Raw genomic sequence first — 16398 nt, 5'->3', positions numbered from 1 at the left:
AAGGGATCCTTCAAAATTATCAATCTTCAGCAAAGTTAATACAGGTGGAGGAAACTTGTATTCGAATGCAACTTTAAAAAGTGAACACATTTACTACAGTCCAAAATATGTCAGGCAGCTTGGAAGAACTTTTGTCTTCACACATGGACAAAGGTTGACAGCACACAAAGACGTGGCATTCTGATATTTTTGTATAATCTAAGGAGAAATACATGTTACATTTTATTAAAAAAGCTTGCCGTAGCTACTATGGGAATGCTTAGTACTGCAACATATATTTTGACAATGGATATGTTTGGGCCAATAGCTGATAATGCAGGTGGAATTGTGGAAATGAGTCAACAGCCTGAAAGAGTAAGAGAAATTACAGATCTTCTTGATGCAGTCGGGAACACCACAAAAGCTACCACCAAAGGCTTTGCAATTGGATCTGCTGCATTAGTTTCTTTTCTTTTATTCAGTGCCTATATGAAGTATCAGCTTATGCTCATCAACCATTTACGCAGGTTGATATAGCTATTCCAGAGGTATTTCTTGGAGGTCTATTGGGATCGATGCTTATTTTCCTATTCAGTGCATGGGCATGTTATGCAGTTGTATCTCCTGTTTTAATTGGTGTCTCATTTAAGATTCTGGGTCAGTATACAGATCAGCCTTTACTTGGTGCCAAAGTTGTTGCTTCAATGCTAATGTTTGCAACGGTCTCTGGTATTCTCATGGCCTTGTTTTTGTATACTGCTGGAGGTGCTTGGGATAATGAAAATTGAAGATCTGAAGGGGCATAGTTAGTCGAAAGGAGTTTTTGCAATCAAGTAGCAGAGCAGTGAAAATCTCAAGGAAAAGATAAACTGTTTAAACAGTTTCGCAGTTTCGTAGCGCGCTATGAAACTGCAAAACTACTGTAGGTGCTGTTTTTAATACAGGCAAACAGTTCGATGGGATAATCAGAAATTTTCAAAGGGAACACCTAAGTGACATTTAGGAGACCGAAGGAAGCTAGCATAGCCAGTCAAATGATGACAGGTGTTCCTTTGTAAAAGTGTAATGTTTTGGTTCAAGTTCAAGTTTTTATTGTAAAGGCACTTTATTACCGGTCATTAGGGTTTGGAAAGAGTTGCATACGAGGAGTTTTGGGCTTGCACACCTGTTCATCAACGAAGCCTCCAGAACATTTGGAAATATGGTGATGCTCATCATTTTTGGGATATTAAAGAGCTGGAGACATGCTGCTACATTTTCGAAGAGGTAGTGGAAGACTGAAACCAGAAAAACAGGGGTTTTATCCTAATATTATTGAACCATCAACGCATCCAGCATCCAAAGCTAGCCTGGAACATTGAATCCTCTTCTCAGCTATCTCGGCCAAACTGAAAGGAGACAGGTGTCAAGGAGCAAGAAAGAATCATTCTACGAGGAGGATAGAATTAGAGTTTTAGTTTAATTAGGACTCTTTAAAATTCCAGTTTAGCACTTGTTGTATTTAATGAGTCAGTTAAATAGCAGATAGGGGTAATTAGTAGCAGTCATCGAGCTCCCCTCATGCTGGAGGAGGAAGCTCAAAGTAGTTAAAGATATGTTTCTATATATAGATGAAACTTTGACGTAGTGGAGGTTGGATGTTTTGGAGAAAACAGAGTTTATTTTGGCTTGTGTAAAAACTTATTTCAGTAATACAAATGACTGCTTTTTCTTCTCAGGATTCACACAGTGTTTCAAATGCTCAAGATATATGTGGTTTTGTTTTATCTTTTATGTTTTACAGCTGTATAAATACACAATCACTCAGAATTCACATTGTTTCTCTGACTTCCTGTGTGTATTTGTAAGTTGAGGTTTCTATGAGAGGTATTTTGAGTGTTTAAACATTACATGCCCTGACTTCTATGAATGAGTAGTTTTATAGTTTGCTGAAGTGATGATTAACTCCATGAGCCCAATGGAAGCCTTTGTAATGTCTGTCCAGCCAACATATGTGTTAAATTTACTTTGAAAGAGTTAGCCATCTCATCACTAATTGAAATCAATAACCTTTTGAGAGAGCCCTCTCAGGCTAAGGAGGCTAAGCCTTAGTCAAAAGTCTGGTTTGAAATAGTTACACAGAGTCTTGCTGATTAGCAGCCCTTCAGTGCTCGATTTTGTGATAACAGTGTGTACCTATCCAATAAAGGAGCTTCAGAGCCACATTCCTTTTTTCCCTATTTGATCCAACAAACTTTCTTGCTAACTTGTATAGTGACATTGAAAAAACTTAATATATGCTTGAATCAAATACTTAGAACAATAGAAGAATAAAATAAAAATAGAGTAGTAGATGGGAACGAGCCTAATTAAGGAACAAACCTACCACAAATGTCAAACTCTAACATTAAGTATTCATTGGTTTATCAATAGATATTGAATTCAACTGTCAATTTATGAATTCCGAGAGACATTTTTCTAGTGGATATGATAAAAAAATTACACTTGTTCATGTTCTCTCATGGGAACTGTAAGCTCCATTGAAACCCTAACAGAAGTCACACCACAGAAGACAACACGTCCAAACAAAAATAGCATAATAAATGGGAAGGAAATGAGGCTTGTAAACCATCAAAGCATTTGTAAACCCTAAACAAAAGGACCACCATTGATTTGATAATTGTACATCCAAACCGTTGATGAGGTCAAAGTAGAAGAAGGGATGCATGGCATTGTGAAAACAATTCCCGCCCAGTGATCCAACATTACAGATATCTTTAGATAATCTCATATTGAAAAGGAAATTTAGAGTTTCATGTTTAAATAAATGTCAAGTTATGTAATGCAAACAAAAATTAGAAGTATGACCAAGGTATTGGTAAAACTTAGTAGCATGATAGTAAAATCATGATAGGAAAGTTATATGTATATTCTGTGAAACATAGTATTCTATATTGGGATTAGAAATTCCATTTTTTTTATAATTAGAAGGAACCTTAGAAAGAGTAATGAGAAACACAATATTCAATTATTTGTACACCAATTCCTTTGAAGATGAAATAAGGTAGAATAAAAGCTAATAGGACTTGAATCCATATATAAATATATATTCAAGGGAAGGTAAAGCATGATTTTATAAATATACCATTTACCATAAATTTTTAAAAGAGAGCAATGCACGATTTTCAAGATATGAAAAAAAAATTATGCTCTGTGTTTTTTTTACTTCCTATAGCAAAACAGGGCCTTCCTGTAGCATTTTAGGACAAGAAGGAAAATGAGTGGTAAAATCTTGGGAATGATGAGTGGATGGTGGAAATAGATGAGGGTGATGGATTTGCATGGCCTTGGTCCTTCTATAGCATATGAGAAGAGGAGGAGAAAGTCCAAGTTTGACTTCCTTTGACTATGCTTTTGATCAACCTTTCTTTTGGTGGCTAATTTGTTTTTGTTGCTTGCAAAGGTTGGAGAGTGCCTGCATTCATGAGAGAGAGGTACATGGAGAAAATGTTTTTTATTATTTTTTTCCTTTTTTTCTTCTAGGCCTACTAGCCACCTCAATGAGGTTTTCAACTAGTAGGTTTGCCTAAGCAACTCAAAGGAGGTTTTCACCTAGGATCTTTTTCTTTCTCTTTTTTCCCAACCCATTGACTGCCTCGTGGAGGTTTTTAGTTAATGAGAAAATCTCAGGCGCCTCAAAGGAGGTTTTCCCCTAAGATTTTATTGTTTTCTCTTATTTTCCATTTTTTATTTTTTCCTATCCTACTCTACCAAAAAAATAAAAATCTCTTTCAAGGATAAGAATAATTCCAATGGAGCCATGTGAACATCAAGATGACAGATAAACTAATTTGTAGGCTTGAAATATATTCTTTGAGAGGTACTTGAATTTCAAACACCAAATGATTTGATTGAGATGAGATCAGGAATTGTTGAAGATAAGTGTGTGGCTGCAAATTACTGATTCTCTGGAACTATGTTTCAATATAGTTTTGATGCCCCTAGTTCATTTGTTGATTTGGATCATCTTGGATTTCTTCTTCTTCCATGAAGTTTAGATCTTCTTCTTTTTTCTGATTATTCTCTTGAACACATGGAGGATCTGATGGTAAACATGAGGCAACTTTCTCAATCTCTGATTTTGATGTCTGCTCTTCATCAAGTGCAGCACATGATTATTTGGTCTTCTCATTTGAATCCTCTTTTTATTAATGTTGTCCTTCAATGACATCAAGAGAATATCTTTTTTGCAATGTTCTTCTTGAGCTAAGATGAATACCATTGAGATCAAGAGGAGATGTTTGGAAGTATTGTGCCTCAACATTGTAAGTGGGTTGAGCTACTTCCTTGTGTGGGTTTGGAAAAGGTAGTATAGGTAGTTGAGTAGGAATGGATCTTTGAGATGCATGTGGTTGGGGTTATGGTTGTGGTGGACGTGAATGGTAGCAATAGAATGGATTTGGGTATGGAGGATATTGAGGAAAATATTCAAGATATTGTGGATGACTCCCATAATTCCCTTGCCAAGATTGGTTTTGGGGTTGACATGACCAAGGCTGCCAAGGAAATGGCATGTTCCAATTACTTTGAGATGGATGTGCATAAGCTTGAAATTGTGAATTAGGCTCTCGCATCATATCAGGTTGAATAGGATACCATGGTCCTCTTGGAGCTACATAACATAGCTACATTGGAAATTGACTTGCTCCATTGTCCTCTTGGTAAAATTCCTTCAACCTTGGTAATGATGGAAAATATTTAACATCATGTGATTCTGCATGGACAAAACAAATATCATCATCTTCATTTTTCTCATTTTTTATTCTTAACATTTCTACTTGTTCACTTATATTGCTAAGAATTTATGTTTTAAAGTTACCAAGCAAATTTCCAATTTTAGCTTGACTTACCGATCTTGATGCTGATTGACTTACTCCTTCCCTTCCTCTTGATATGTGTTTGCATGTTTCACAAATTTCTTCAAATGATAATTGGTATACATCATCTCTACTCATCGGATCAATGAGATCAATACATTCATCCCTAATTGTTCTAAGTAAGCGGGTTTTTATTGTGTCGGATCCTAAATGATGTAGTTTTTCCCTCTTAACATTATAAATGAACCTCTCTATTAGATCCTCAAGGCTTTCATCTTCATTTTTATTCATTCTAAATATTTCTTCTTTAAGATCATGATCTTTATATTTTTCAAGAAATATCTTTTGCATATCATTCCATGATCTTATTGAATTAGTCCCTAAACACATGAACCATTTAAGAGTTGTATCCTTCAATGTTGCTGGAAACAATCTCAATTTTTCAGTGTTTGATAAGTAACCATAAGATCTACAAACAATTTCAAATTCAAAGAGAAAGGTTTTTTGATCCTCTCACCTTAGACCATGAAAGTTTGGAAGAAAATATGGAGGGAGGTTCTTCATGTGCACACTAGCATCAGTATCTTGAATGGGAAATCCAAAAGGATATTATTCATTATCATAATATCCATCCATTTCTTCTACCTTCTATGTCACCTCTTCTTCTTCTACCTACAAAAATGAATGGTGATGTGGCTCTTATTACACCAGGTGACCAAATGGGGGGCGGGGGGGGTTGTGTTGGAGAAATACTTTTTGAATAACAAAGCTAATACAATGCAATTTTATATTCTTGAAACGAAAGATGCCTAATGCAATTCTTTTGTTTCTTCACAAACTAAAAATAAATGAATCAAGTAGGGAAGAAAAAAATGCATACTTTGGCACCTCCTTGGCAACATCGCCAAAAAGAGATGAGCCTCAGTATTACAACAAGAATGTTGAAACTCCCAAGGCTACCAACTTTAATTATCAACCCGGGGTTCGTACAAACTTAAGAGGTATTGGCACTATATGTACAACATACAATGTGTCCTTCCTTTGCTGTCATGATGTAATGGAGTGCATGTAATTAAATCAAATCCTAACTACCTGCAGAAATGGAAATGCTCGAAATGGAAACCTTAACCTATTGCAAGAAAGAAAATGCAAGGAATGAAAAAATATTATAATTTCATAAAGTAAATATCATTAAATAGATATAAATCATTACACTTCAAATATTTTAGATCCATTGATAGAGTTCATTGGATGTGGCAATCAAGAAAATCATTATTGTATTATCTAATTCATAAATTTGTCCATTAACCCAATTCGCTGAGATGTTTTGCATGGGTAAAAGGAAATTCATAAGTGGTGTTTATTCCTCCTCAACCATTTATGTAGATCATAGGGGTCATGATTCAACCCTATGGGAAAAAAACCAACCTTTTTGAGCAAATATGGGCAAGTATATACATGTTGGAAGAGTGCTACAGGAATCTGCTACAAGAAACAGGTTTTCTACAAGAAGATATAATTCACCAAATGACCAAGAAAATCAAATCCAAAATGGATGGGATAAATTTTTTTATTGACAAGGATGTCTTAGGTCTCGATTTTAAGAATATTCACTAAAAAATACCCCTGTTAATGCATGCTAAAAAATAGAAGAAAATTACTAGTCTAAAATCTAGAAATTCGAGAACTAGTGAGCTACTTAATCTATCAAATACATAACCTTATCAAGTGTGAATGAACTGGGGTACTTTCTTTTATTAACCAAAATATCGTTTTGATCTAATTCAAGTGGAATAAACTTTATTGAAGCTCATTAGCATGTTCTAGAAAATAGCAGAAATTTACTATTATTTGTCACAAGGGACTTCTAGAAATTTAGATTTGGCAATAAGAAAACTAATCCAAGTAGCTCAGTGATTACTATGACCTTCCAAAGTTTTTAAAAGGATTAAATAATGTGTTTTATCCTACAAACTAACATACTTCAACCATTTAACCCAATCCTACAATAAGAAATCGTGAATACTAAATGTAAAAATAGAAAGAGGTAAGAACAAGAGATGCATGTGAATACGAAGTGAAAGGAAGAAAAATAAATTATAAAAAAGGGATATGAGGCTCTTAGGATGGAAAAGGCCAAGGAAACCCATATTCTTATGAATGAGGCCAAGATTTAGAAGCTAAACATGGCACTAATCTTCATTATTTCCATCAATACAATTACATCCCTGCAAGAAATAAAAGTGGAGATGTAAAAATACAAGTTCTCTCCACAAGAAGACTAATAAAAATCAACCCCTAGAGGAACATTAGACTTGGTACTTATAAAAAATGATTATGAATCATTCCTATGAAAGGATGAAGCTTTCCCCTCTAAAATCCCGCAAATAGTGGATATGGTTCATAACATTAGGAATCCGCATTAAATGATAGGGAACACATTCCTAGATTTTCTCAAGCATTGGAGCTCCAAAATTTGTGCAATAATTTCATAATATATTGTTGATTTATTATCCAATATTGATCCTCCTATATTAGGGATCAATTCCCTAAATTATATCCTCCTCCAAATCTCCATAATCTGCCCAATATTCTCACAATATTCGACAAAAATAAATAATATTAGGTACAAATATGCAATTATCCATAAACCTTCCTAATGAACATATGAAAGCTAAAAAAATAGATTAAGTGTAGAAGTAGACATTTAATATAGCCTTTGTGTGCCTACTAATTATGGGCCTTAATTTATGTCTAATTTGTAGGCCCATTAGCCTGTGCAATAAACAAGTTAGGGATGGTAAACTTGGCAAGTACCACGGCTTCCTGAGCATACACAAGTTTAAATGGTGTACATATGTGAAATCACTTGATTATTATATGATGAACCCATACTGTTGCTAGCACCCATTCATCCCAATCATCTATGTTCGCTCAGAAGATCTTTGTGAGTCCCCTCTCAAGGATTTTGTTGGAGGCTTCCACCATACCATTTGCTTGAGGGTGTTATGGGGTGATTTTATTGTGTTGTATCAAGAAGTTTTTCAACAGTGAAGTGATCTTCTCATTAAATAAGTGGGTCCCATAATCACTGGTGAGGGTTTGAGGGAACCCAAATCAAAAGAGGATGTTCTCAAAGATAAATATGGTGACAGTATTTATCATAAAATCTCGAACTGCTGCAACTTTAGCCCATCTGGTGAGGTAGTCAGTGATGGTAATGATGTACTTGGAATGTGAGTGTCATGTCCCTAGCTTGATAGGTCACACAAAGTTGACCACCCATTTCTCAAAGGCTTGGAGGGCTCGTACTAGTTGCAAAGGAATTTCATCCTGGTGTGATGGCTTCCCCATCCTTTGACAAACATCATAGTTCTTCACATATTCCTTCACATCCCTGAAAAGTGTTGGCCACCAGAGTCTCTCCTACAATACCTTTCTTATGGTGGCCTTCCCTCAGATATGGCCACTTGCAACTCCTAAATGGCATTCCCATAATATATCTGGTCTCTAATGGTCTAGGTCACATCTCTGCAAGATCTTTTCAACGCCCAACTTGTACATTTGTCTCGCAGTAAACTGATAGTATGCAATGCAAGCCACCATGTGTCTTCGTTATGTCATTGTGTATTTCTCTAGAAAGCTATCAGTAATTAGAAATTATGCAATTTCGTCCAGATAGTTTGGTATGGCTTCAACTTGGAACAGATCAACATTTGGAAATTGATCATCTAATGGCCCTCCAACTTCGGCTGACTCGAGTCGAGAAGGATGATTTGTACCCGCGTTCAATATTTTGGGTTAAATAATCACTTCAAATGTGAATTCTTGAAATAGTACCATCCATCTATATATCCTTCCTTCAAGTATACTTTAGGGTAGAATAATTAGTGAAAAAATTGAACAGGCCCCCAAAAGATAGTGTCAGAACTTTTATAATGATTATACCATTGCAAGCACTTCACGTTCAGTGGTGGTATAATTCTTTTTTGTTGTGGATAATTTCTTGCTAGAAAAATAGATGGGGCTATCAAGGCTTCCTTCCCTAGGCTAATTTAGAATGACCCCCAAAGCAATACCCAATGTGCGAATGTGAACATGGAATTTCTTATTCTAATTAGGATAAACCATAATCAACACACTTGCTAGTTTTTCTTTTAGCATGTTGAAAGTGGCTTCAAATTCATATGTCCATTCGAGCCTTTCATCTTTCTTCAACATCTTTTCTAGGGGAGCAGCGATCAAGGAATAGTCATGGATAAACCTATTGTAGTATCCTGTCTGACCAAGGGTGGACCTCAACTGGCAAACACTTGTTGGCAGGGTTATCTTCGAGACCACCGTGACCATAGAGAGATCAACATGTACTCCCTTTTTGCAAACAATATGACCCGGAACTATTTCGAAGGGGGTGAAAAATATGCACTTTTTCAGATTCAAATAATTCTATAGTTGCCTACATCGATCAAACATCACCCAAAGTAGACTAGAATGATTCTTCAGTAGACTATATACAATCAAATCAATCATCTAAACTTCTAGAAATATGTGAATATAATCTATGAAAGTAGAAATTACAATCCTTGAGAATATTGTTGACGCATTCTTGAGTCAAAATGGAATGAAATGATATGCATAAGATCCTCACTTAGAAGTGAATGTAGTTTTATTCTTCTTTTCTTCTACAATTGAGACTTGAAGGTATGTAGAAAATCCATCTATGAAAGAGTAGGCTTCATTCCCCACCACATTGTCTAGTACTTGGTCATTGAAAGGGGTGGGGAAAGAATCATGAACATAGGCATTGTTTAGACTTTGATAATCCATGCAAACCCAAATTTCTTTAGAACCTTTTTTGTTTTGTATTACAATTGAGTTGACCCACTCTGCCTCGTCTACTGGAAACATAATCCCCGCTGCCAACATATTATCTATCTCCCCTTTCACTTTTTATTTGGTCCTTGTGTTTAGCCTTTATGGTCAATGTTTTACTAGTTTTTCATCAAGTTTAAGTAAAATATTCATATCTCCTAGCCCCCAATTAATTCCTTTTAGCTACGCAACCGATGAAGGGAACAAGTCTCCATATTCTCATAGAAGATCAAATATATTCTTGGCACTCTGCTCATCCTAGTAATCTCCAATCGAGGATAGCTTTGACTTTTCTTCAGTGCCATTGTTATTTTTTGGAAAAATCAGGGGTACCAACTATGGACTATTGGTCACAGACCCATCTTCAACACCCCGTTCTCCTTCAGTCCCTATGAATGTTAGATGCCTCAACTCCTCCAAATCATATTCCTTAGGTTCTTGGTTTACCTTTTCATAAGCTACGGATTCATGGAACTTGGATTCATATATGTGCTCAAGATTTTTATGTTCTATACATCCCTCCACCAATTGTCCTGCAGTTATGAAAACTCTTTTGACAACTTGCACTGTATTTGTCATTCTCTCATCAATATCTATGAAGGAAAAGTCACTGATAAACTGGGCTTTTATGCAATTCCAATCGTCAGTTTGTCTCTTTATCTCTTCCCTTATATACCATGCCTTCAGAATTGTTCCTAGGGTGTCTACAAAATAGTGTACCCACAAGTCTTCTAGAATCACTTCATGGGTCCACATGGCCTCACAAGCTTGTAGAAGTTATCAATGGTCAAATCTCCCCTGGTACTTCAGAAAATTCTATAGAGAATTCTCCAAAGGCTCAAATCTAACCCTCATTTTCGTCTTAATTTCCTTACATTCTTGGACTCAGATGGTTGTGGTTACAACCCCACCACCTTGTCAATGTTCCTTGAAAAGCGACATCTAATAAAGGCACTTTGAGTTCCTCAGGAATGGTTGCATCAACTTCATTAAGAAAATCATTAATAAGACATATTCCATTGAAGATAGGAAATTCATGTACCTCAGTACCAACCTAGTTGATTTGATGGACCGTAGCACAGTGCCTTGTTTTGATCTCTTGTCTACCCTACTACCAGTCTTCTCATTCAGTCTTGAGTCCAAATACAGAGCTTTGAATGCTCATCCAATTGACCGATCCATCTGTTGTCGGGTTGATGTAACTCTTCTCTTTATTTTCAAATGGTATAATTTATCCAACAACTTAGGTGCTTCTTAGTCATCTATTGGTTCAGTTGATATTAGCCCTTGGTAGGTTTCTAAGTGATGGATCACTCTGGTCCCTTCTATTTCAAATGTCATCGTATCCTTCTTCAGATCAACTATTGCATAGTTCTCAAAGGCCCAGTCTATTCCAAGAAATTTTGGGTAGGGGTCTTAGTCCCCATGATGTTTGTTACTTCAAAATAAACATAGGTTTTCACCCCTACTATGTCAACTTCTAATTATTCTAACCTTCCAATCGAAATTATACAATATTGATTTGGCATATGTAGTCGAATCAGAGAGAAAGCTAACTTAGGCCTAACCAAGGCTTCCCAAGTCTTCTGTGGTAGTATATTCACATCTGATCCTAGGTATAACATTGTATCCTTAATTTGAAAACTTGCAATTTGAGCATCGATCCAAAAATCCCTTCTTATCCTCTTCTTGTTCTTGTGCACATTCTTGGAATGTCTCTTAGGAAAATTAGTGGAGATGAATCCTTCTTCTGCCACCCCATCCTTTACAGCTTTTTTAAGGATTTCTCACAATTTCCCAAGCATTTGGTCATCATTCACAATTTGTAGAAATAGATTGAACCATTCCTCTATGGGTTTATTATAGAGTTGAGGTGGGTCTAAACTCCTGGGTTTTGAAACCCGTAGCTATTCCCCCCAGGATGCCACACTCAGAGTCAATTTCTTAAAAGTATTAACAACTTCCTTGTATTACTACTTATACTGATCAAGATTGTATGAATGCTTCAGTGAGGTCGTTCTTATAATTTTTTGTTCTTTAGTTGTTACCTAGTCAACTTTGGTCTTCTTTCCCCTTGAGCTGACTATATTAATTTTTTATATGGGATTTGTCTTAGGCATCCTTAGTTCAACATTAATTAAATTTTCTCCCCTCTTGCTATTGTGCTCCTCCCACTTGGAAATCAGCTCTAGACCGTCTTCCATTGCATGTGTGTTGACTGTACACTAGGAGCACCAAGGTATTCTTGGTAAAGGTAAATCTCTTGCAACACAACCCTCCTAATCATAGTTGTAGCAATGGATCAAACCTATGCCTCTTGTTCTTCCTCCCCTCGTTCTTCCACCTCCTTGTCCTCAAGGGGTCTCATTAATTCGATAAGCAAATCGATACAATTGACCTTCTAAGGCATCTAGTGCTCTACACTAATCCATGTGATGATTTGGTGAGCCAAACAATTCACAAAAGGTGTTGTTTGGAATATTGGAATACTTATGTAGGATAGGATAGAGGCGAGGGAGATTTCCATATGTTCTTCCTATCTGACAATACTTAGTTGGTGTCGCACCCTCCTAATTTGGAAACACCTGGAACTGAGTGTGTCCTATATACATACCTTATGTAACAACCTGCAAAACTCTGACATTGGGTAAAGATGTGGACGACCCCATTAGCACGAAGAAAGTTCTTGGGCCTCACAAACTTGGGCACTTTATGGTGTGAATCCCCTCAATGAGGCAGTTGGTTCACCATTCATGTGGTCGCGCAGGACACACTGGTTGTAGGCCCCTCAGTTTCTCCTTCAAATACACAATCTGATGTTGTAGTCCCAAAATAGAGGGGCCATCGGAAGTTGTCCCTCCCTGATGTTCACGTGGGTATCCGACCATAGCCTCAATTTGATGTGCTTTCTCCAAAGAATCTTGTAGAGTATCAATATTTTACTAAGTCAACGGTGTGAAAGTGATAGCAATGGTTTAATGAACCAATCCTGTTGATGGTTAGGGTCAATCGGGTAACTCATATTACTAATTGCATCTTTGGATTATCTCTGAGGCGGTCTCTCCTTCTTGGTGTTTGATTTCCCATAACTCAAGAAACCCTTGTTGGATAGTCTAAGGGAGCTTAAACTCCCGTATGAATTCTTATACCATTGGATTATGTTGCAATGTAGACCTTTCGATAAACCTTCTCAATTCTCTTTCCCAAAGCGTGGTCTAAAAGTTAATCAACTTCGTAACATCTGGAGTCTAGCAAGCCCCATAGATAGCTTCATGTAGGTACCAATGTTGCTCTACATCTTCATTCCCCCTACTGGATAACTCAGGATATTGGGAAAATGATCCCACCATGGCCCATTGAACTTGAGGAATAAGTCTAAACTATTGAGAACTGGATTGCAATGATCCTTGGATACATGGACTACTGTTACTACTCCTATTTCTAATGAAACTAGTGTTGTAGGTTGCATTCAAACTATGAACCTTTAGAACTCTAATTAACTTGGATAAAAATTGATTAGGGTTGTGATTAAGTACCCAGGGAAGGTTGTGGGAGGGACTACCTGAGCTGCTAGGAAGCCAATCATGACTTTTAGAGGAAACATCATTCTCATAAAACAATATTCTCATGGTAAAGTACATATCATCATTCAAGCCTTCCTCACGGCTTGTGTAGCCAGTTTCATCTAGCGTTCCCATTTTTGCTAGAGGGGTGGAGTCTCTATTATTCTTTTGATACTTTTTCACTATAGTTGTCTCATCTCCTCCTATTGAACCAATCTTTATCTTAGAACTATCAGCATTGCTCTACAACTTCATTCGAATTCTTTCTCTTTCCATGTCTTATGGACTACTCAACACCACTCTTTCTAGGTGTATTCCCCTCAGTCTTTTATCAATCTCCTGTAGATATCTTTCCCGCCATTCCTAAGCTATCTACAATCTTATCTAAACCATCAAATATTTGGCCCTCTAGAATTCATCTGTGTCCATTTTTTCAATATTTTCATCTCTCCCATTCAGTTAGCATCCCTCCCCTCAGGTCCTCCCCCCAGTACTAGGCTTTTAAGCTGCCATTAAAGGGTTTTCGAAAACTAACACTTCCACCATTAGATTCTTAACCCAAAGAGGAAATTCGCTCATTATTATTCCCCGCGACCTTAACTTGAACATGGACTCATCCTTTGAAAAGGACTAATCACCCTTCACAGAAAAATCAATAATATATCCCTCTAATATGGTCTACACCTAGAAATATATAGCACATGTCAAATCGGTGTCAAGCCGATGCATCTCAACTAGATATTCTTGAGTCCAAGTACGTCGAGATTGGTTATGTCCATTGATATTCCCATTTATTTGTAGTCTCTGCAACTAGTTGTAGAGATCCTCTAGAAAATTGCTCCGGAAGGTCTCGTATTGATCACTCGTAGGCTCCGCATACAAGATATGTTTTCTCAACTCTTCACACTTCGTTAGCAGAGTTTAGTTTGTTGAGAAGTGAATCATTGTACTGGTTCATGCCACCAATATTTAAGTTCCTTCTTAAAGATCCTTGACACCATATTCCATACCCCTTTGGAAATTTTCAGGTCCCGATAATGGAACCATTTATTGGTAGAAAAATAACAGATGGCTTGAGACCCAAGGTTCAGGGACAAGGGCTGACAAAGGCTTCATTTTAGTCTAGCACCACGCCAAAATTTTCACCTTGTCCAGGATGAATAAGGCATCTCACTTGAGGGGTGTCATGACCTTCATTAGTTGAGGGACTGGAATCAAGTGTCGAGATAAACCCAAAGAAGCTAACAATGAAAATAACTCATAAGTATAACAGTGTGGATCCAATCCTAATGAATCAGCATATACAAAGGAGAAATATCAGACGAATGCAAGCATATTAAATTTTTTTAGAAATCCACAAAGAATCATACACAGGTTTCACAAATATATTTGTAACCATTCCTTCCATTAACACAACAACAATATAACATTAAATTAGTCTCTAAGGCCCCCCATATAGAACATCCATCAACATAACAGAAAAATATATGATCAAGGCAACAAGATACAAAGTGGGATAAAATGGCTTCATAAAATCATTCTTGTATCCCCCAATATATTGTCCTCCTCTCGACTTTATCCTTGCCCTTCTTAAGTCTCCCACTCACTTGAACTACCACTTCTCTGTTGGATTCTCCACCTCTTTCCCTTTCAACTGCCTTTGTTTCTCGATTGTTTCTTACTTCCTCAACTGTCAGCACCCTTCTTCACTTGGTTGTCTTTGTTTCTTGGTCATTTCTTAATTGAGTATCAATTCATCTAGCCATCCTTCAGCAGTTGTTGGTATTTTTCGGGTTTCCTCCTCTACTCCAATTATCTCCTCCACAACTTCCCAATAGTTACTTCTAGGAAAAATGTGGTCAACTGGTCAAAACTCAATTTTCAAACAAAGGACCCAACATATTGACAAGATAGCAGTTGGATTTTGGAGATTAACTATACCCTTATGCTTATTCCATGATCATAAGAGAGACATCATTCTCATGCATTAGGGTGACTTTGAGGTGGACACTATGGCAAGGAAGAACAAGTCAACATGGGAGGTTCTCTATAAGATCAGCTTCCATGTTTGGTTATAAAGTATCTCCTTTTCATTTTAATATAAAGATAATATTGTTTTCTTACATGTGCTATGTTATGTTTATGTACATGTGTTTCATTTCTATGTTGATCCATTGAATATAATAATTGGATAGTTTGTGTTGTTTGTTTTTGCAGGTTCAAATTATAATGTTTGGAGATACGGTTGGAACTCAAAAGAGAAGAGGAGAGAAGAGATTGTGATAGATCATAAGTAATATTTCCATTCTCAAATTCTTCTAAGGAAAACTTTATAGTCTTTGATTTATGTTCTTCTAGACCAGGCCACTAGGTCTGGAGAAGATACTTTCACCCTGAGTCATAGATTTGATATAGAAAATGTCAAAGGAGGAGAAATAACTTCAAAACCAAAAATATAAAATGGGGGATAAATATTAATGATCAAACAATAAAAGGAGAATAACTTCAAATACAAGACAAAAGGATAAGTACACTAGCAGAAGTATATCAGAGTAGCAACACACAAAGGAGTAGCATCAAAAGGGGAGAAGCATTCAAAGGAAGAGAAGACAAGGAGAAATATCAAGCACACTTTGCTTTTGTTTCTTTATGGTGTTTTTTGAATGGTGTTTCCATCAATGACAAAGGGGGAGAATGTTATAAATGTGTTGTATTTTATGGCAAAGGTAATGAAGATGAAGGAAAAAGAAAAAGTGATTGCAAGAAGTATGAAGATTAACTCAAGGTATGTAAAAGGAATAGATGATCAAGGTCCAAAGACTTTGAAAGCATTTCTTCTATAGTAGATCACATCAAATGTAGTTGGAAACCACTAATATGGATAAACCTCTAGATAGACTTCCAATGTTCCAAAATGACCTCTTAGATCCCCACTTATTTTCAGTCAAATGCAAGTACCCTCAAATGTCAAACTTGTAGACTTAAGGTTGGCAGAATGGTCAAGGTTGGTGAAAATTAACAGTCGTCCATTGTTATAATGGAGTCTTGGTGGAGCATCTAAACCAAAGTGTCAGGAGAACGTGGCCTAGAAAGAATCATAGTGAAAATAAATTTATTGGCTTATACTG

The 16398-nt window shown here is 36.5% G+C and overlaps 1 pseudogene; it reads left to right on the top strand.

Annotated features, from left to right (window-relative positions):
• The first annotated feature begins 249 nt into the window (after positions 1-249).
• Positions 250-767, top strand: LOC149159677 (pyrophosphate-energized membrane proton pump 2 pseudogene; annotated as a pseudogene).
• Positions 768-16398: the final 15631 nt, after the last annotated feature.

Source organism: Pinus tabuliformis, chromosome 5_2 (assembly GCF_031772625.1).
Source record: "Pinus tabuliformis cultivar Carrire ecotype Pingquan chromosome 5_2, CPIR1, whole genome shotgun sequence".
NCBI classification, from domain to species: Eukaryota; Viridiplantae; Streptophyta; class Pinopsida; order Pinales; family Pinaceae; genus Pinus; species Pinus tabuliformis.
Note: the sequence above shows the minus strand (reverse complement) of the source record. Positions and strands in the feature narration are given on the sequence as shown.